Genomic DNA, 22,831 nt, shown 5'->3' on the forward strand with positions numbered 1-22,831 from the left:
AAAGGATAAATTGATTTTTGCTATACATAAATAATCAGACTATATTCAAAACTCTCCCTACACTCTTAAATTGGCTTTATTTTTTTTTGTTTGTTTTAATTTTCAAATTGTGTAATACCAAGATTATTGAATATATTAGGTATTAATTTTAATGTCCTTTAAATACATATTTTCAAACTGAAAACTTATTTTTTTTGAGTAATGTAACAGGCCTGTGGAAACATGCTTCTTACTCATCTGAGAGATGCTGAAATATCATCACATTTTTCTTGTTGTCTGGCATTCAGGACTTTAAGCTGTCAGTTATTCTCTAAGCCCAATTACATTTGTCTATGGCCCCTAATCAGACTGTGAGCACAACTCTGGTAGCTGCAACCATTTAGTAATTCATCTTCTGCAGGTTATTGTGTTAGCCCTGTGAGTTGTCACGATTACTCTTAGGTTCATTTGAGGATTTAATGAGTGAATTTTTGGACACCAAGGAATGCAATGAACCTACAATTCATTGCTTTTTATCAACTATTTATTACTTTACAGTATAAATTCTGTACAAGTTTATTACTTTTGTATTTTTCAGCTGAACTAATAGACTTCAAATGCCATACCAGATGAATACTGAATGTGTTTAGTGTACTACAGACGTACACTAAGAATTTGAAAATCAGTGACTTATTTTATATGTTTCCACAGCTAAGCAGATGGAAGAAAATCTGAAGAATATGGAAATGTCTAGAAATCAAAGTATAATGAAATTAAATACAATTGTTTTCTTGAAAGATAAAACAAGATAAATCTGTATCCAAAACCTTGCTCTTGAAATAGTCCGTCCTAGCAGCAGGATGGTGCCTTCTTTGGGGTTTTACTTTCCTTTCTTCCCAATAAAATTTCTCTGCTGCTAAGAGCTGTGTGCCATGATGGAAGCAGTTGGGACTCAGCCTTTTACTACATCATTCCAGTAGATGTTGTAGAAAGACGTGCAGACAAGATTAGTTGGCCTGCTATCCAAAACTATGAAATCCTGAGCTAAGAAGAGCTGCAGGAGGCAGACTGTATGCTTGAATAAAATATCAAGAGGTCCTACAAAAGATTGAAAGTCAGATTTAATTGATGGTCAGAGTCTCTCAAATGACACACTGATGGCTTTAAGACAATTGACTACATGAGACCAGGAAAAGCAGAGTGAACTTTTCATTTGGAAGGAAAGTTTACTCTTCTATTTTCAGTATCTATGATTACAATGTTGGTGAATTTTTAGCAGTCCATCTGAGATAAATAATTCTGAACAATATCATTTCACCATTTATTTTGCCTGTCACTTTGAGGGAAAGTTGTTACAGGGCTGCAGCCAACTCAGATGTTTATTTATGTCCTTTGAGAGGTAAGGAGAAAAAAAAGCCATGAAGAACAAGACAGTGAAGACGAAAAAGAGAAACGTTGGCATGGTCATCAACTTCCTGGTAAGATCGATTCAGCAGCAGCCAACAGCAACATCGCTCCCCCAGGGCTGCACGAGTGCCCTGCCTCTCTTTGCTTTGCGTCATGTAGGTGCCCAAACATTACACCAAAGAAGATCATATAAACAACTACCCAAATAGATACCCACAGTCAATTTACACAGCTGGAACATAAACGCCAACACCTGCTCTCTTACTTTGGCAGCCAAAAAAATGTCCTAGTTGGACTCACTCTTTCCAGAGTAGCTTGGGAATGTTGGGGTGGCCCAGATGTTGGATGGACATGTTCCATGGACAACATCTACCTGGGGTACACAGGCAGCTTGGAACTGCTTTCCAATCAGAGACACTAGGATTTCTGACCAGTAGTGTTAGTCGTAAACTGAACTGTATGTAACAAACACCCAGTTCAAACAGAAATGTCAGATAGCAGCTAGTCCCAGGCTTAGGTAATTAGGAAAGCCACGTTGTTCCAAAGGAGAAAATCAGAGCAACAGCTGAAGTTTACTGTTTATGTGAAAATAAATGACTGGATTTTGCAGCAATTCCTATCAGCAAAGATGAAAATCTCAGTCTGAAACTGGTACGAAAACAGATCCAGCTAAATTTCCAGACAACATGGGGATGGTTAAACCATCCAGGGAACTTGGAAAGTTATCATCTGATTTCAACCTCAACCTTTCAGCACAAACTCAAAGGAAAATCAAGACAGGCACCAAGAAACAATTGCTTTCATCACCTGAATCACATTCTTTTTGATCCATGCGCTCTGTGGTTTCCATTGCCTGAAAACATCCGTTATGAAAGATCTACAAGGAGAAAGAGACAACTGCAGTGTTGTTTTCTTCTAAATGTTAGCCTCAGAATAAGGAGATAGAAAAATGGAGACAGAGACAAAGAGAAATGGTATCATCTACTTCTTTGCATGTCTAAAGCCCAGAAAAAGAACTGTATAACTTTAGTTAAAGTACATAAGCCATTCAAAAGTTAAGTAAACCAGTAAGGAATAGAATTTGGACAGTAGAATCTGAATATGTGAAGGGATGGAAATAATTATATTTCACAATTTAACAATTATATATCTTAAATATAGGAAGTACTTAAATAGTACTCAAATGCATAAAACACTGCATACATCTACTGCAATTGCAACAGATTTGATTACTTTGATATACTTAATTATTTTGTACTTTACAATCTATTCAAGTCATATAAAGAAAGTAGGAGACATTCTGAAAACAAAAAATGAGTGACAAACACTTCAGACAGGTTGCTGTTCTCAGGTGTTTCCTCCAGCGTTTTTTTTCTCCTTTTTTTTTCAATACGATCAATTAAAAATGAATGCAACCAAAATCCACTCTGCAATTCCAAGTCTTTGAAAACTGACATTTCAATGTAAAAAGAATAACTACTGTTGCCATTACATCAATGCCTCTGCGCAAAAATTTCCCGCTATTATCTTGAAAGCTTTAAATGCCTGTCTTTGGGAAAAGAGAGATGAGAGGTATTGTTAAATGCAGCAAACGGATGGGTTTTTAAACAGCAATATTAAAGCTGTATGTAATAAATATTGTGGGCTAAAAAGAGCATGCAGAGCTTCCCAGTGTATCTACACACACTGAACTAAATCTGCTCGTTGTACTCTTTTGAGTTTAGGAGCCTCCAAAGACTTGGATAAGATATAAGAGGAGAACAGGCCATTCCCTACCCTTTGGCATTCTCTATCTATACAAAGGGCAGAGCAGCCAAGCTCTGCTATGTATTACTGTGAAAATATCCCACAAACAGTACATAAAAGTCCCATATTTTGGTCAAATCTATTCTAGATACATACATGCAAGTACAGAATTAGACCAGTGGAAATTAACTAAAGAGTTGCAGATGGTCCTGTATATAAAGCGGTACAATACAAGAGAGACCATCTGGAAATATGTTTTGTCCTTAACCAATTTTTTTAAACTCCCTTCTACTTTCCTTTTCTAGATGCAATTTTTCATTATGCAATGAAGATGTGTTTGTTTCAGTTTCAAAAAAAAAAAAAAAGAAAGAAAAAAAGAAGGAAAGGAAAGAAAAAGAACTTGAGCTATACACCTGCCAAGTCAGTAATCTGAAATAGAGGTGAGGGCTAAATATTGAGGAAGTCGACATCTTAAGCATCAAAATTATGTGGTGATAACTGGTAATCGTTTAGGGGGTACAGCTACAAACTGAATCCTTAATGGTTTTGCATGATAGCTAAAAGACACATATTTAGCAAAGAGATTGCTCAGGGAACAAGCAGATATTCTTTGAGTGGGATGCATGGAATTCCTGTTTCTGCCGTCCACGGGAATGACATATCAGTGTGAGCATCAAGGTAGCTCGTAAAAGTCATGTGGGCACCCATCCTGTCTTGCTACAACCCTCCTGTGCTTTTGCCACCAGATTCAGGATAGAAATTATGGGACAAAAGGCAAATAGTGATTGATATGCCGTTATACTGCCACGCTCACAGCAAAATGGTTCCTGCTCAGTTGTAGTGGGGTATGATTTGGCAAGAGAGGAGGTACCCGCACTCCTGGGAAATAGGAGACTTCTGATCCCCACACCATCAGCCTCAAGGTGCCTGTCTTCAAGTACCACATTAGCTGATTTCTCACATGGATTAATGTTTTTCAGTTATAAGATACTTTAAACTTACAGTAAAAACGATTTAATTAGCTTTCACTCTTAGGAATGCCTTGTGATGAAATGTTATAGTATATTTTTCCTATCCTGAAGTAGGGGGAATAAGTCCCTTTAGCATAAATGTCCCATTAGCAACTCTGCATGTGGTGTGTTTTAGATTATATTTCCAGGCTAATATGTTATGGCCCGGGACAAATAAAACCAAAATAAATTATATCCATCTTTCTATAAATTCCGTTATGGCTTAATTGTAAGATTCCCCCCTCCCTTTTTTTTAATTTGGCATTTTTTAATATCCAAAGTGCTTGCATGTGTTTCTTCCCTTCTGCTCCTCCTCCTTCTCTCCTCTCTGAGCTGAGGGAGGCTGGCAATTTGTCACTGTGATAAACAAAAATGGGAGCAACTTAGAGAGCTTTATCTTTTTTTCTGAATTATTTACTGTACCTACAGCCAACAATTAACAGTATTACATATGCAACACCAAAATTATGTACTGCATTTTTCTTATGTCCACCTACATCATGCTTATTTTCACATTTATATATCACACGTACCATGAAACAAGGCTACAACTTGCTCTTCTAAATTAACATATCTTTTTCTTCAGTTTTCTTCTCATATGGCATAAACAGGGTTGCATTAACCGCATTTTTTTATTATTATTATTTTTTTGTGAGACACACACACTGATAGTGTATCAGGTCAAGTGCTCTGTAACCTGCTTATCAGCAGTTACCACTAGATACAATTTAAGAGAACAATTCAGAAATGGTTTTGATTGATTGCAACAAACTGGCAGTATAATTGCACTCAAGCCATTAGGAATCCAATTGAACCCTGATCAAGTACTTCATTACTCCTGCTCTTTTCACAAGGGCACACCATCCCAAGTAATATTTTATATATTATAAAAGGTTAGGTTTGAAAAATTAGCATTACAAATGTCACATTTACTTCCAGCTGGAAATGTGCAACAATGTGTGACAATACTGAATAAAATGTTGAAACATGTTTTCCTTTTGTTTTACTTTACTCATTTTTGTAATACAACACTGGTTACTGGAAAATGCCTTACAGCTTTATTCAAAACACATGTTCAAAGATCTGAATGAAAAAAGCTTTGACTCTCTCTGGAACATCTAACCGATATATCATTTGTGTGCTTTAAATTTTTTTCTTACTGTCAAGAACACTTTTATGTCTTTAAGATTTATTTAAACTAGTTTATTATATAATGAAGCTTGTCAGATCATAAGAACAAAGTCAAACAATATGCTCTATATCAAAGTATAACATTTAACATATAGATTTAAGTATACATATCAAGTACAATGCAATCAAGCAGAGTTTAATCTGAAAATGCAAATGGTTCAGATTATTAAAGCCACATCTGTCCTTTGAAGCATAATTTAGGCTGTTTATCAAAAAGCTATGTGTAATTGTATTATTCCCTCCCACCAAACATATTTTAGCCATGGATTTCTTCATTTGAAAACCTTTGGGTTTAACCCTAGGGCCAAAATTTCACAGCCTAAACCACTAACTAGAATATAAACACAAACATAAAATTGGAAATGTGTATAATCGCTTCTAGTCTACAATCTATTAATTAGGACAGTCATTTTGATTACATTAATCTAATGGTGATAACAGACTTGCATAAACTACCAAGTGTTAAAACTGAGTTTTCATATTTCTTTTTCTGTATTTGTAAATACACATTGCTTCATCAAATCCTGCTACTGTGCATAAGCCTGTCTGACGCAATACAAAAGGTGGGACTCAGGTTTCTTTCGCTTTGAGCAACAATATGAATTTTAAATATATACTCCTTGTTGCTCAACTGGGGAACACTCCTAAAACACGTAACACATCTTCTATATTTTAAAATGACCTGTCTCTTAGAATGCCTCTGCTATGAGGGTAGAGAATGCACACTTCATTTTAAAATGCTACTGCAGTAATTTGAATCATTTGCATATTACAATATTTCTTGTACTGATCCAGTTAAATGTAAATTCTTGCAAAGATCGACAGGAGATTTTCTCCACTGTAAAGAGCACGTTTCTGTAGATTTAAACTCTAAATTATAAAGTCTGCCGTGCAAGCGATCCATTAATCCTGTCTAAAAAGCATGGGAATTTACTTATCAATGGAGATCTATACTGCTGTGTAATTCTGCACAGGTCTAGCAATTGTGCATAGTATAGTAACAGTTTTCATTACATGCAGTACTACTACTAAAACATTTGTGCTCTAAGACACATTAAAAATGCCTTCTTCTGCACAAAAGAAGGAGTTTTTATGAGTTCCTGGAAATCTGAGTGTTCTACTTAGTTCTTGTGAGTCTAGTAAAAAGTAACATGCTACACGGTTGATACTCATTAAAAAAAAAAAAAAGTTTCAAAACTTGAACTATTACAATGGATGTATAGATTAAAAACACCATCTTCTTCAATATGCTTCATTTTGAAAGTCACAGGCCACAGATTAATATATTTGTTTATTCTCTGTGTGAGAAATAAATTACTCAGATGCTCACCTGTCGGTACCCATGAAAAGACAGAAATTCTTCAGTGCTCTTTGATTTGGGGGGAACTGGCTTCATAATGCCAATTTATACATATACATCAAATATCCACAGGGTACTCAAATGTGTAACAAAGTGAAAGGTGTTAACTTAATTATGTTTTTTTCCTTGTTCTCCCAGCCCCATATGGAGAAGTGCCCTTCCCTACAACAAAATGCCAAGCTCAAGTGCTCAGGGTTCAGCAGGGCAGAATTCTCGTTCAGGACAAAACCCCTCATCTTCCCAGAAACTTTTCTTCTTTAATTCACAGAGACAGAACGGTATGGAAGAGGAATCAAAGCAGCACTAAAAAAGCATTACTTCATCATATCCTAATTTGGTTGGCTGATCTTAAATGTATATATAGTCCCACTAAGCAAATGGAGTAACTTTTAAAACAGACACCAATGGTTATTCTCTTTCACAACGCAGACATTGTTTGATAGAATTTACACACCATGGGTGGTTTGTTAGATAAATAATAGAAAAACAAGTACCGTATTACAGTGTCTATTTATAATACAATCTGCGGATGCTGAAAGCAACAACCAAGATTTTAGGTGCTTTTACAATATTGTAATACATTAAAAAAATGCAACTGCCCCAAATTATCCCAACTAAAATAATATACATTCCAGATAAGCAAAATAAAAGACTGTAATGAGTGGTAGAACTATAGCCGCCCACAGCCTCCAGCCCTACAGCCTTCATATATGTTACTGAGTACCAGGCCAGGTTCACAGCAGGCTCAGAAGGTTAACAAATCAGGCTCCAGTGGGCCAAGAAAGATCCCAGAGACAACATCTTTTTCACTGTTTATATCAGTTACATTATAATAAACTGTTCCACATGGGGATAATAAATGTTACCCCAGTGGCAGGCACATAGACAACCATATTTGCTAGAATAAACAATGTTAGGACAAAGGGAGTTTGAGTTTGGTGGAGGAGGACAGAAAGATTAATGGAATAATCCTACCTCAGGATTTCCTTGATTTTGTAGGCTTACATCTCAATCTGAATGTCTTTTAACACTTCTTTAGGCATAAGATTATTGCTTTTTTATTCTGATCAACTAAGCATTTGCATGTCAAAATCAGAAGCACTTACGGTCTCCGCAACATTTTTCCAAACATAAAAATAGAGCATTTGGTCCAGGTCCAATAAAGGTTTTAGGCATCTAAAATGGGATTTCGTTTGTCCTTAGGTGCCTGGTTCCCAAACTACAAGCTACACTACCCATGCTTTGCAGCCATTAACCCTGAAAACAGCTCTGGCTTTTACCTGAAAGTTCCTCAGCTGCATCAAGTTCTCCATTTTGCTATTCACAGAGCTACCTGTGCCTCAGGAGCTCCCTGGCTGTCTCCTGCATAAGCTCAGCAGGAGTCTGGAAAACAGGCAAAGCACACTGAAATGTCTCTTAAAAAATAATCATAGCACTGAGTGCGTAAAAATCTCAGAGCAGCTGGGACCACGTCCACTTGCAGACAAGTATGGTAATATTTTCTTTTAGCTTAGTTGTTACAACACCTGCACAAAAAATAGGAGAGGTTGACACTAGATCTTCACTCAGGGTCAAGCCTTCTTGAAGCAAATACCACCTTTCAGGAAGGAATTCAAGAAGCAAGGGATAGAAGAAGCAAGAAGGAGCCTGATTCTGGAGCTCAGCATCTGGTTCAAGAGTGCTACTTCACTGTTTTATCTCCAGGAGATGCTAATGTCTAACAACCACTATATCCAGCCATGTTAGGCAGAAATTCTCATCCTCATTTTCCAAATGAATGGTTGCACTCTTTTTGTGCCAAGAACATAAAGAAATTCTTTTAAAATTTGGCCCCCAGCCTACACCTCATGGATGTCACTAGTAACCTCCCTCCATTTAAAAAAAATCCCCTTTGAGCAGAACTTTCCGTTGTCTCCTTGAGTCAGTCACAACTTTTCATTACTCACAGAGAAAAATCTATACAATGCTTCAACTGTTCAAGTGACTTCTTGCACCCCAGATCAAATGTAAGATCAATAATTAAGGACAAAATGCTTTTATCTTGCCTGCAGGTAAACTATCGTGTACACTTACTAGTTCAGCAAGTGCCTTCCTGTGCTGACAAGGAACTCATCTTCACCTCAGGAACTGAGAAAGGTTATTAAAGAACTGAAACTGGGCAAAATCAGCACCCAGAAAACAACCACTAAAAGTATCTCGTGGATAAGGAGAGGCTTCCTTCCACACAAATTCCCAGATCCCACATACCTTTCTTAGTGTTTTAAAGTCAAGAACTTGAGTAGCTGAAGTTTGCTAAGATGACACTAACATAAATGGAGAACAAACGAGAACAAACAATTAATGATGTAATTTGTCTAGTCTCTCATCAGTTATGGCCAGGCATGAATTGAGAGCAGAAATGAGAAGCTGGTTTATAACAAGCACATTATTTCTGGAACAGTCTTTCCAGAAGAATAGCAGGGTTAAAAAAAAAAAAAAAAAAAAAAAAAAGGTTCTACGTATTTTAAAATAGAAGTTGATCTAATTATTACAAGGCCAATGTGACATCCTATGATTGCACAGGGCTGAACACAGTGACGCAGGAGGTCACTTCCAGCCACGTGCTGCTCCCGTTATGGGTCCAGACAAGCTGTACAGAAAAGTTTCTCTCTTCTTCTCCAAAGAACACCTAGCTTGATTATGATTTCCTGGCGGTTCTCAGACCTTCTGGAAATTTGTCAGCAGTCTAATTACCGGGTAAGGTACAGATAAATGAAAGCTGGATTAGAGATGTAACTGTACTGTAGTACATTGTGCCCGGCTTCCTGGTAAAATATACGGTCTTGTTATACTGAAGAAACCTATCTAGGAAAACCATAGGCCTGTTAACATAAAAAATGAGCTGAAAAGCCAGACTGGACAAAAATCCAATTGTCAAGATGAGACTGTCTGCAGTGGCCCAAGTTTCTCACTTGCAGTTGCATAAGAGGCTTTTTGGGTTGCAGTATTCTTGGCAGCCTGAGCAAGAACAGAGACCGTTCAAGTTACACAACTACAACGTCATTAGTGGCTTCTGAGGAGTGTGCCCAGAGCTGCCCGAGTAAGTTAGAATTATACTAAAACATAAGCTGCTAGTTACAATCTTCCCTGTTGTGTACACAAGTCATAATCATATCACTGTTTCTCATCCAAAGCATACCAGTGAGCTGTGGGAGCACTGGCTTGCCTGCCTCATCGCCAGGCCATAGACAGCCCCCTGTGTCTGTTTTCCTGCCCAGTTACTAGCATCTTTTAAGAACTGAAAGCCTGGAAAAGCATTAGTCATTCATTTTTATTTTTCATTTTTAGCAAGGTCAAGGGACAGCTTGAGAAACTGGTATATTCAAACACCAGTTACGCCAGCACAGATCTCTTGCCGAGTCAGTTCTTCCTTTTTCACTGACCAGCTTACTCTATTATTTGTGCAGATTTTTTTCAGTCCCTCACTGACTTCTACATAGGACCTTTTACTTTGTTATTGTTCTTACATTTTCATGTACTCGGTTCTCTCTTTTGCTGTACTGATCAAATTTGGTGATCATTCCCATTTTCCTAAGAAATCAGACTTAGTCACTCACCTTGAAGCATGCTAAAACCATTTATTCAAGCACACTCAGACTTTATTAGAAGTACTGCCAACTAGTGAATTCCTGAGCAAGGAGATGCTGTTCTTTAAAGCTCTCTACTAACACTAGTATGTAACTGGTAACTAACTAGTATGAACTGGTATTTTCCATCTTATTACATTATCAAGTATGTTAAATCTTTTATTTTAGTATAGCAAACTGCACTAGGATGCATAGGAGGTATAACAGCACCTCATGATCAATTCAAGCAAGTATTTTTAAAATAATCAATTGCTACATGAACTACAATATTAACTTGAGTCCCCGGTTTGAACTCTGTTGTTTTGGATACTGCGCAAAACCCATCACCAAACTGAATTAAAAATTTTCTTTGGTCATTTCCTTTTTATCCCTCTCTTTATCCTCTTTAACTGCAGCAGCTCGTCCTTAAGGAGAGAGTACATAATTTATGAGATCAAAATACCAAATGATCTTTTAATAATGCAAAATTTTAAAAGTCATCTTGACTTTTTTCAAAAAGTCCTTCTCTTAACAGGGTCTTTGCCTAGGCACGTATCCTTTAAAGTATCTAAGGCTATCTTAATAGCCTCAGGACAGGGTATTTTTTTCTATTGACTTTAATCATGGTTGTACAGTATTAAAGAAAAATAGAAGGTGTCTAAGCTATGAAGAACACAGAGATGACAAGTGAAGTTAAACATGTAGCACTGGTACGAGCATCTGTGAGATGTCTAACATTCCTACTGCCAGAGCAGGAGCTCCCCCTCTGACTTGTCTTCTGGTTCGATAATGCTGTAATGCCTGAACGCATCCCCAGCCTGGGAGTTAAGGCTACCCTTTCCCACTCTCCTGAAAATGAATAACTTAGAGATGTTCTGAAAACATCAAGGAATGTTTTGATCAAGTCGATGAGATTTTTCAGAAAAGAATTTCAAAGTGTCCCATCTGATTGAATGGTGTTCAGGCAGGAGGGGTTGTGATGTTATTCAGAAAGAGAACCAGAGAACCACCCTAAACTGAAGGCACTCAAAAAGCCAAGATTTAATATTTACACGTTCTTTTTTATTTTTTTTACCCCTTCTGATTGTTTGATCAGAAATCCCATAGCAAATCAAATGCTCTCTATTACTCCTTGCCTGTCATGTCACTAAAAATCTGCGTTCTAGAAAGAGAATGCATAAAGCATTTCACTTTGACATTTGTGGTTTCTGAAATCACTGACATAAGAGAAAACATTTTCGTTTAAAGTAGTCAAAATGATAACTGACCTTTCACTTATGTTGACCAAATGTATTATGTGCCACTCAATCACTGGTATCTATCATTCTTAATTAAGATCTACACAATAAAATAGCTTAGTTCAGAAGTGTATTAATTACTTGTTTTATGACTCTGCTTCCTATTATCCAGGCTGTACAGCAAGAACCATAAAAAGACCGTCATTTTCCAGCACAAAGGGGCAGTATATGTTACACATGATTCATGAAAGTTTCATTAATATTTAAGTTCGTGTGGTTTAGAGAAGCAGAAGGGAATGAGCTGTTTGTTCTTACTTCGCGCCCAGAGGACTTAGTTCAATTTTCAGTCCAGTACAAATTGCACAGTGTGATAGGGCAGAAAATCTGCTTTGTGTATATCCTTTCATTCATATCGTGAGACACAAATCAAAATAAAAACATGAAAAATATGTGAATTCAGGCATCTTTCTTCAAAATTCAGTGTACTGATACAGAAATCTAATGGAGGAAAAATCAAAGAAAACATCCATCCTTTGAAACAGCAGTATTTGACAGAGAGCAACCGCATACCGCATTATTTGTATTTAAATTAATATTTTTTTCCTGTTTTAATGTTGCAGTTCAAAGAACAGTGATAATAAAAAAATGAGATAGCATTCGCTACAATATCTGTTGTGATGTGTCATTTGAGACTGTGTATCTCACACCCGAAGTTTAGAAATATAATCTACCTGAAAGTACTGGCTGCAAGCTGAAACTAGAAATAAGGATTCATTTAGTCTTTTGTTTCAGAGACCTGTCTGGGGCAAAGTGCATGACTACAAGCTCAAAGGAGAAACAAAAGCTGCAGAAAGATGAAATACCCAAAGATTAAAGAAGAAAAAACAAAACAAAACAAAAAAAACAACACTTGCATAGCAGCAAGAAGATGTGTAAGCAAATTCTTAAAGGGAAAATATGAGTTTGTCCTGCGTACATTACTAAAAGACATGTAAAGATGTTTAACTTTAAAAAAAACTCAGTGCATGGGGATTGTCTGAATTCAGGCATGCACTGGAGATCTGGTTAGCAGAGCGGATCCCCCCAGCACAGCCGGCCTCAGCTCCCAGAAGGAAAACCCATCGACACCAATAGGCACGCTGAGCTCTGACCGAGAGCAGAACACGCAGGAGGGATTCGCACCACCGAGATCAGAGGAGAACGCAGCTGGAAGCGTTCGGTTCAACAGAGGAGAGATCAACTACCTTTGCCAGCTGTCTATTTAGCATCCTTCTTTCTTTCTTAGGACTCTCCTTTCTCACAGAAGATATAATAATATTATACAGTGAATATCAACTGTGCAATCAAGAGATGTGACATGGCAAACATTTAAGTTTGGCTTTTCCATTATGCAGCAGACTTGCTGAAGGGAGGGTAAAGTTTCAGAATATGAAATGGGAAGATGGTCACTTTGATTACAAAGTTAAGCCAATTAAAAGAGAAGTGGATGCCATTTATGATAGCCGTGGATTAGTTTTAATATTAACTCACCAAAGCTCCAATGAGAGCATCAGTCCTTTAATAGGCAGTAAGAAGATTCATCAGTTTTCTAGCAAAGAAAATTCAGGCTAGTATCACAGAACAGGAGGTTATGTGAGGAATCAGGGGGCTCTCACCTCCTGAGATAAATCACAGGAAAAAAAAAATCAGCTCCACCTGTCCTACAGTTCGGAGGCAGAAGAGAAAATGAGTGATATACTGACACTGATTCTACTGAGATTTCACCGACCATTTTTAGAAACGTCAAAGATTCATTGTATTTATGGCTAGGAAGGACATCTTGTGTATCACGGGCCATTAAATTTCAACTCATTGCTGCTGGATCCAAGTCAGTATTTTGTATTTGGCTATAGGTTTGTGTGTTGGGCTAAAACAGGCCTCTGAAGAGACACCTCATCTTGATTTGGACAAACCAAGAGACCCCACTGGCAGCTTCTCCCAGCTGTTGATCTCTAATCTGAATTTATAAAACCTCAGCTTAGAGACTCCAGTTTTCACTACGCTTCTCTCAATTAGAAAAATATTCTCATTAGCACATTGCATTCTCTCCTCTGGAAGATCCTATGTATGGCAATCAGAACAGCCAGTTTTCTCTTTCTTTTTCTATGTGCTACATGGACTGCACTGTAAATTACCCACCAAATGTAAGGCTGTATCGTGCAACTTGTCTATTCGACTTCTATTTAGTATGTTTTTACTACATACTATATCCAGGACTGACTTCACTCTTGCAGTAGTAATTTTGCAATTATTTGAATGCCCAGTGAGGATGTTTAATAGTATTGGCCCTGTAATTAGCATTTGTGTACTCTAAACATTTCTAATGAGCTGTGATTCCCCACTAATGACAACTTTTTGAGGTTTGTCAATTAACCTATTTAACTGTGTATGATAATGGCATTTTAGAAATGCTAAATATCAGTCCAAATATCTTTTATATACTAAATCAAATACCCTTAGAAAATCTAAGCCTCTGTCTAAGAAACTTAAGTTTGAAAAATACTTTTTAGAAACATTAAACACACAAGTTTAAATAGCTTTGCTCTCTGATTTCTACACCTCTGTGAAAAATAAACTCAGGTACAATTTAGCCTTCTTAGTGAGACATACAATGCTCAAAATGTTACCTTTGGATCACAGTTCTTAAACCACATGAGTAATACTCAGTCAACTGGAAAACCATTCAGGTTCATGAAATATATACAAACATTATTACAACAAGACACATGATATAACAATAGAAGTTATTCTAAATATATATATTTTGCAATTAGCTCACTCCCAGTGAGACATGGAGATGAAATTTGGTATTAAAATGACAACTAAGAGGAAAAACTTTTTTCATCATATGTCAGGAGAATTTATATAAATTGTATTTGTTCTGCTACTTAGGAAAATAAATTAAGTTTTCTGTAATACCACTCCTCACATAGGGCTTTACACTCTTCTAGGTTTTGAAATTTGACTCCTGTTTTGATTTTGAAATGTGTTTTTTTTTTCCTTTGCAGATAGAAATTAGTCCTCAAAAGAATTCTTCCATCAAGTCAACATGGTAACACATACTGTATCTTTCAAAAGTTATATACACAGACAAATAACATTAGAAAGATGCGGTCTTAACAGGAAACAAATCCAAAATCTGCTGTATGTTGAAAGGTTGGAAGTCTAATCAAATTACTGAGGATCTCTTTTGTACTGAGTGATTGACAAAGTATAATCTGGGCACAGACAGATTGTCTGCTCGGCCATACATGTACATACCTGTTATGTTTTGCTAAACGATAAGAATTACTTTCCACTTATCTGAAATATAAAACCCACCAAATAATGCAGTAAATCCTTAATACAGTAATACAAGCCTAGTTGGAAAAACTGAAAAGTTATTCTCCTTTATTTATTGTTCTAAACTCTCAATTATGTTTATAAATATCTAAAAGCCAGATTCTGATCCCATGACAACTAGAGGAGTAGATCTGAAATTGATAACCCTACCAGTTCAAAATGGGTGCATCAATACAACAGCCCATCTCCTCTCAAATCAGAAAAAATCAATGGATATGGAAAGAAAGCTACTACTTTCATTTACAGGTAAAACATGGCTTTGATAAAAAAAATATAGCTTACACAAGTTAAATTCAAAATAATAGCTGGACATCTTCAGAAAACATTTGACTTCACACATTAACATTTCCAAAGTATCTGATGGCAATATTCAGCTCAAAATAGAAGTTTTGTTATTATTACTACTGTTACCATTATTATTATTATTTCTCCTAGATCCCTCAGCAATTTACTACAGCTAGTTATTCATTCATTTATTCAGTGTTCCTTTTGCTGTTGCTGTTCTACAGAGCATCTGTAGAAATATACAAGAGATCTGGTAAAATAATTGACTGCAACTTCAACCTTTACCCAAGATGCTACAGTCTGAGATTTACACGAACTTGAGGCCTGATCCTGTAAGCATGTTCGGTGAAGAGATGAGTTTACTACTTCAAGCATTCCCCCCCAATTTCAACATCATGATTTAAGATCTTTGCTTGGTCAACTCAATCCTTTGGGCGTTGTTCTTTATTTTGCATTGCACAAAAGTAAGTGTACAAATATTTCACAAGCCCTTACAGCCAAGGGGGGTAATATCAGGATGAAAGAGACATTGGTATGAGAAATGTTTTGCAGATGTTTATGTTTTATCTTCTGAAGGCACAGTTATATCTACTGAAGAGAAATCAAGTGTGCCACTAGGTAACTCAAGATCTATCAAGGAGAAACTGAAAGGAAAACGTCTGCTGTTGTCCATCTCTAGCTGATGTCAGGGTCTGCAAACACATCAAGACAACTGTTTTAAGAAAACCCTAGGAACTTTCTTCTCTGAATGAATCACTCAGGAGGAGATTGGCAGCTATCTCACAAGACTGGCCTTTAAAGGTCCATGAGACAGTGAGCATGTACTGATATATTTGAACCCTCCTTTCCCTGTATTTCTCTTGCACCCTCATGCCCCCAGTGCTAGAAGGCACATCACGGTGCTGACACTGGGTGTCTGTGCTAGCTGGACAAACCAGACTTCTGACAGCTGCAAAAAAATAATTCTCTGGATTGACACGGGGCCTAAAAACACAACAAAACTGGCAGCAGTTACAGTATCGGTTCTTCTCTTACAGAAATGGCCCAGAGGAAGTACATGAGAATAGTGGTAAGTTTAATACTTTCCCACCTCTGGTTTGTGAAAAAAACTGCTAAGTTTTTTTTTTTAAAAAGGCACTCTTCAAAATAATATATATAAAAGATCATAGCAAAGAAACATTCACAAAGCAGACTGTTATCTTGTATAATATGTGTATAATGTGTGTTATACACAGCTCCCTCTCATTTAGTTGCAGATGGACGAAATGTCCCTCCACAACAAACCAGCTCAGTGTGAATGTACCAAACACCTCCCTCTCCCTGAGCGTGGCTCTCCTCGGTCCACACTGAGGGCAAGGAGGAAGTTTTACATGGGAGAATGTAAATTACTTGCAAGAACTGCTGATGTTGGAACAAACAGTTACCCTGCAGGACCTTTCAAGTTCTGCTCTGGCTGGGTAAACTGAAAAAGACGCAGAGTTGCCACACTCTGCTGTCATTGCCCAAGGTACAGCCTGAAGATGCTCCCTTCATTGGTTAATGGAGGGAAAGAAAAAGATGAAGTTTCTCCATACCTAGCTTCCTTGCCAATATCCTCTGAGGAAAAATTCCTCTGTAACACTAGATCTAGAGATTAGTTCAATTCTCAGTGTGTGAGTGAATACTATTACTGTGTTTTCTGACAGCAATTCTTAGGACACCCTCTGTAGGCCCCCCCTGCCCCCAAATCTAAGAGCCCCTGAAAGGTTCTTTTGTTCTGCAATTCCCACTTTAAGACATAATCCATATTTTACGCCATCAGTGATTGACACAGAGAGGATTCTTACACCACAAATAAAAGATTATGGCTTAAATACTCCTAGTAATAAAAATGGAGGCCAAGGATGTATTAACAGAATTATTTCTAAATGATTTCCAAAGCTTTCAATCAGCTATTTAAAGTAATATTTTGGGATCACCCATGACCCACATTTCTTCAGCTATATCACATTTATCTTCTTTTTGTCTTTTTTCACCCCTAGGAGGTAAGAGCTAACATTTCAGAGAAGACAATAAACAGTGCAGCAAATAGTGTATTACACCTTTTCCAGTGTGCCTACTTTTAAGCCCCATGTGCACATTTAGAATTGTTCTGTTTAATGTTTCAAGTGGAAGACTGGCTTGGAAAAAATATATATATTGGATTGGGAACAAATTCTGATTCATAACTGTAAGATGATTTATAATGAACGCTATGGGAAGCATACCAGGCAGCTTACACTCGAAACAATACCCACCAGCGATTGTGAACTAACCTCTGAACATCCTTTTGAATGCAGATCTTATTTGGGAGATGGCAGAGAAAGAACTTAACCATATAAACAATTGATGGCCTCCTTGAGCTAATCCTATCTCATCTCCCAACCTATTTATACTTATTTATACAAGCAGTATCCCCAGTTGATGGCAGAAAAGTAAGTGCTGTTTCTGGCAGCAGAGGACCACGGCTCATTTTATCTTTTGATCATCTTTTTATTGTTCACTCAAAAGGCTCCATAGCTGGAGTCTTTTTAAGACAAATGATCACTATTAAAGAAGTCATTTGAACCTACTCTTTTGAAATTCTGATCTAGCCCAAATAAAAAAAGCTGTAGCCACCACAGTAGCTGCATTTCCAGTTCACCCCATGCTCCGTCTGATGCAACAGAACATTAAGTGAAGTCTGCTTCCTTTATGAAGCTATATGAGTTGAAAGAAAACATAGTTTGAGCTATGGAATTACTCACTATGTAAATCATAAAACAGATTTACACAAACAGATAAAATTTCCAAACACCTAGATTGTCTCCATGTGCATTAAAATAAAAGCATGATGACTTACACTAACTAACAAGGATTCTTCTTTTTCTTAACCCGTCTTTTTCTTTTTTTCCCCTGCTATTATGAGCATATTTTTCTGCAGTTTTAGATTTTTTGCTTAATAAAAAGCTGGGTTAAATTTGTAACACATAATGATCTGTTCTAAAATCGTCTATTCCAAAAATAAAGCTGTGCTTACACAAGAGATAGTCACAGTCTCTCCCATTAGGAAAGAATCCAGTCTGCCTAATTTATGTGCTTCACTTAAGATGTTACCTCTGCTCAGAAGACAGGATGGGTGAGCCTGTTTATATAACAATATGTATGTCCTTCCTCATTCGTGAAGGACCTTCACCAGAGAGGAATACCAGTGCTCTAGATTGTTCCCTCTCTTCATTGACTATCCTGAATTCAGGTTTCTCCAGGGATTCACTGATGCAGTAATCCAACAAACTCAGATCAGGTGTTCATCTCTTTCACTACAAGCATAAAGAAAACCGGAAAAGGTTGGATACGTTGATTCATGAGGGTTGTGGCCTGCCTAGCAGTCTCCTGGAAAGGCTAGAAGCTTACAGCAAAGAAGCAATGGCAGCATTATGCCTGATTTTGGCATAGCAATCTAACTGGACTCCCTGAAGCAACTCTGCGTCAAAGCAGAAACTGCTCATATACAAGAAATTTCTCACCAAAGTGCCCTCTCCACCAAAGCGTGAAGTACCTGATGAGGAACACTCCCTGACGGAGAACATCCACCGCATAAAGCCAGACCACTACATGGCCTTGAATTCAGGAGTCAGAAGACCAAGACAAGAGCAGGTACGAGGAAGCCTGGCTCTAACCTAGCAGCTGGAAAAATCAGGTTAGAGGGAACCTCCACCACTTAGTCTCAGTGATTAAGTTGATGTTGTGTCTCCAAAGCAGATTTTGCTACATATGCTGGGATGTCTAAACTGAAGCACCTTCCAGGTTAAATAGGACAGCTAAGTGAAAGTAGAGCTTGGAGAGTTAGGTAGTCCTGGAAAGCAGGTGGACTGGATGGCTGTCTTGAACTTCAAGGGAAATACAATATGGAAAGGCTATACTAATTTCCCAAAAGGTCTTTAAAGGGAACGACTGCCACCTGTGAATGGGAAAGGTAAGCTGTCAGGGCACTCTCTCAGCCAGGGCACGTCAGTGCAGCCCCACTGACTGCAGCGGAGCTGTGTCACTGTGCACGACGGGAGACAGGCCTCACGGTGGGAGCTGCGCGCTGAGTCTGTCAGCGGAACGAGCTGGCTCCATCAGTACTGGGCCTGAAAACTGTTCTGCTTTCTCATTATTTTATGACAGCTTTTGTGGTACTCGCTTTGCAGAACTCAGAATTTGATTTTCTATTCACTCACTTCGACTTTTGTTTCTAATGACTTTCCTAATGAGGGGATCTCCAACACCACCCACACACACAAATACAGAATATTCTAGATTTACTTCAAACCATTAGCACAAACCCTGGTACCAAACAGGACATCAGCAGCATTTAAATGGCAATTCTATTCATTGTTACAACGAGCCTCTTGCTAGTTATCAGAAGTCAATTGGAGAAATGTAACGAGACAGAAACCAGCCTATTTCAAGTCACAGATGTTTAGCTTTTGCCTTGCTTATATTTCATGGAGAACATGACAGGCTTGCTAGGTGCAGAGCTAGGATCAGACGTGTTCTACGAGCCTTTGTAGTACAGAAGTGAGATTTTGTCAGATGAAAGAAGTCTTGCTGCTTTCAGAAACACAGTAAACCCTGTAAAAATGAGTTCCATACAGCGTATCACTCCTCACAAGTTATCTTTTCTGGATTTATTTCTTTCCACCATAATTCATAAAAGATAGAGCCCTCCTGGTCTGTGGAGTTACAAACTGTGGCGATCCTTGTGTTAAAACACGACTGTCTTCTCACCTGCCTACCACTACAACTAGAAATTTCACAACGCGCTGGTTAGAATTTAATAAAAAAATGATATGGAAGCTGTGTGAAAAGTAGCTTACAACATACCAAGCTATTTTGTTTTGTTTTCCAGCAGACTTGGAGAGAAAATATATGCACCTGTTATGAATAAGAAACATCACCTGTGATGCACTTTAACATTCTTATAAACATTTTCCCATTTTCTTTTACATTAAAGAGAATTTTGCCATAGCAAGATTTTCTTGCTTAAACCCAAGAGTTTTTTCACTGCATAGCCCACAAATAATGAAATAATACAGGAATTATGTAAGATTATTAAAAATAATATATTCCATTTCTAAGTGAACAGAAAAGAATAAATGCCTAGTATATGTCAAGCTAAGAAGAACTAAAATACAAACAGTGGATTTTTCTATAAATACTATGAAAGGTTTGGGATTTATTTGAAAGATATATAATAACGATCAAAAATTGATACTTCACTCACACCTACTTTCTATTTCTATTTCTAATAAATTTCATAACTTTAAAAGAAAAAAAAATGGTTCTTTTATCACTCAGTGCTTTCAGAATTCCAAAGCAATATATGGAAGTGCTATTTTTCTTTTTTAATAAAGTAAAATTAACTTAATTTGAACATCCTCAGGGCAATAAGAACATTATTTTTCTTCACTACGAATCAACCCAACTGTTTCTCAGTATTTAAGAACTACCTTTAGATTTCAATTTGAAAATCCAAGCACTCCTCCAGTTTTTAAATCCATTAATTACACTGTTCTTTATAGTTATGCTATCATGGAGCACCACTGTTAGTTATTGAAACTGAAATAATTTTCATCTACTGACACAATCATTATCTACTCATTAAACACTGCAGAATTCAAAGATGAGTGCAGGAATTTATGAAAAAGATAAGATGAAACAGTTTTAAAAAAAGGAAGTGCACTTGTCAAGAAAGTTTGCTATCTGTCTATATAGAAAATACTGAGAAGTCCTGGAAGGGGAAAAAAAAAAAACACTTTTTTCATTTTAGTGTCATTAAGGAACCACTTTAGCATAGGCAATTTTTCACACTGCACAGTTTTTAAATATATATTGCAATTTTGGTAACTATACTGTGGTTTCTAAAATGACAACGTGAAAGAAGTAAACCCATGCCCCTGAGTACAGCAGGTGACTTTCAATCGTTGCCTCCAAAGCTGATGACTCCTCTTCTATTGTCTGATCAAGGCTTCTAACTTGGAGAGTGAAGAGGGAGAACAGGAAAACTTACAATCTGTGCCACAACAAGAGAGCTGTTAAGCACAGTGTCACAGGAGTTGTTTGTGCCTTTCATATTCAAGGTAAAACTAGAACACTTTCCAAGTAATGAATTACTTCTTGTCCGCAGGCAAAGTGAAGAGTGGTATAAATCTCTTGTGTGCATGTAGCACACTAAAGCCTGTTTAAGAATTTAGTTTAGCAATTTATGGAACATCTCTGGTGATTTCAAGGGGATATTAAGGCATGTAGATCATTGTAAAGATCATAAAAACACAAGAGGTACAAGAGGAGAGAAGTTCCCCATAGCACCATGATTTCTTCAGTTCGAAGATGATATAAATTTGTACCATGTATTTGTACCACTGTCGTGCTGGCCACCTCACCAGTGCAGTCAGCATCCAGCCAAACAGAACGGCGAGTTCGGTAGTTTTTTGAATTTTTTTTGTGATACTTCCTGGCTCTTTCCTTATAATAGTGCTCATCCAAATTAAAAATGCAGTTTTCTTATAAGCTACACAAGCCCATCAGTCATTCTGAGACTTAGTTCTAGCTCTTCTACTGATGTTCTTCATGACTTTTAGTCTTTTATGTTCATTTCCACGGCTGTTCAAAACAGCCCACCCGACTTCTCACGGATACAGCCTGATTCCATTGCCTGCCTCCTTCAGGTCCCCAAAAGACATTACCTACATTACAAAGCTGTTCAGTAACTTTTGGTAGCAGGAAATGCACAGGAACAGCACAACTGTCATTAGCTGCAAGAGGAGTGTTTGGCTAACTTTAGAGAAGCAGCTCACAATACGCTTCACTCCGCTGCATTTGGCAATGAACAATCCATGGCAACTTTTTTTCTTTTTATCTGTAGAAGATGTAGATGAATGCTTAAAAAACAGTGAGATAGTTGTAACTAAATCACAACCTATTAAAAAAGGTTATTGTTATTTTGAGATGGAGTATCTTCTCTGAACCCAGAACAGCCAGTCATAACAGCACCTATAATGGGTACAGGATTAGAAGGCAATGCAGAGCTTTGCTTTCTTTCTCATATCATTAAGAGCCACCATTTTTTTATGACTCAATATTCAGGCAGACACCTGAAGTCACGTTCTAACTCCATACATTTGCAACTGTTCCTATTTATTTGAGACTGCTACTAAGCCAAGTTCAGCATTTTTTTTTATCGTGACGGTATTGTGTATGTCTAAATGTGCACTTAAGCAGCCCTTTTTGAAACTTTTTAAATTTAGCATTTCAGCCCAGAATAAACCACCAGCCTTATCCATCACTTGCATTTACTACCAACTGTACTTGCAGTGAAATAACAGGGGTATACTACAAAGAGAACAAAATCACTTCCACTGCCCATTAAGGAAACTAAAATTAATTCCACTGATCTGCACTCAACCATCTTTAATTAAAAGATCATAAGCATATAAGTGCCTTTGATTTCTTCTTCTAATGTCCTCCTCAATTATTTATTGAACTCACCTTCTCACATCTGTGCACATTTTTCTACTAGATGAATATAAAATATAAATGTTGTTACACTTTTGAGCATTTCCAACTGCAGCACAAATGATATTAACC

The 22,831-nt window shown here is 37.2% G+C and overlaps 1 protein-coding gene and 1 long non-coding RNA gene across 7 annotated transcripts in view; one reads left to right on the forward strand and one right to left on the reverse strand.

Moving 5' to 3' along the window:
* Nucleotides 1–14,109, forward strand: part of LOC308188713 — a 40,035-nt gene extending 25,926 nt beyond the window's left edge. The window contains exon 2 of the long non-coding RNA XR_013945711.1: nucleotides 1–14,109. This exon is cut by the window's left edge and continues 1,734 nt beyond it. This is a non-coding gene — a long non-coding RNA (uncharacterized lncRNA).
* Nucleotides 1–22,831, reverse strand: part of TRPS1 (transcriptional repressor GATA binding 1) — a 213,999-nt gene that overhangs the window by 37,014 nt on the left and 154,154 nt on the right. The gene's annotated exons all lie outside the window — the stretch shown is intronic.

Source organism: Anser brachyrhynchus, assembly GCF_964034855.1.
Source record: "Anser brachyrhynchus genome assembly, chromosome: 2".
NCBI classification, from domain to species: domain Eukaryota; kingdom Metazoa; phylum Chordata; class Aves; order Anseriformes; family Anatidae; genus Anser; species Anser brachyrhynchus.